Source organism: Pteropus alecto, unplaced genomic scaffold (assembly GCF_000325575.1).
Source record: "Pteropus alecto unplaced genomic scaffold, ASM32557v1 scaffold76, whole genome shotgun sequence".
Classification (NCBI taxonomy): Eukaryota; Metazoa; Chordata; class Mammalia; order Chiroptera; family Pteropodidae; genus Pteropus; species Pteropus alecto.
In genome coordinates, this window is record NW_006443138.1 from 7897534 (window position 1) to 7898076 (window position 543).

The window sequence follows — 543 nt, forward strand, 5'->3', positions numbered from 1 at the left end:
CTAACCAAGAACAAATATAATCACTGCCAATTGTTCAACCCACAATCAAAGCAGTTCCATCACTCACCATCCAGTAGTTAAAGCCATTTCATCCATAATTGTCCAAGCAATATAAAAAAGCAACATAAACTCTCACAGAAAATACTATTGATGACTCAGCTCCCCCACACATTACCAAAAAATTGGAATTTATTCAGTTTCAGCGCTAACTTTATGCTTTTTACCAACTGCCTCATTTACTGAATGATTATGTATCCGAAAGTGGATTTAAAAAGTTCCCAATAACTGTAGAGCAAATATGTTTAATTTTGTTTAATAATAAAATATTGCAATAACTTTTATAATATCTGATTGCTTTTTGGGGGGTGCTATCCCTGACAACTGGCAAAAGAGATGACATTCCACATTTTAATTTTCAAATCAGAATACTCTGGAGCTAAATCAATGAGAAAGATGATACATTCCCTTCTTTTTCGAATAGATTATACATAAAGCTATATTATTGACTACTACATTGACTGTAACTATTTGGAGGAAAAGCAG

General features: G+C 32.6%; 1 protein-coding gene across 1 annotated transcript in view; it reads right to left on the minus strand.

The window, feature by feature from the left end:
• PTPRB (protein tyrosine phosphatase, receptor type B) overlaps nucleotides 1–543 on the minus strand; it is a 102860-nt gene that overhangs the window by 81456 nt on the left and 20861 nt on the right. The window lies entirely within an intron of this gene.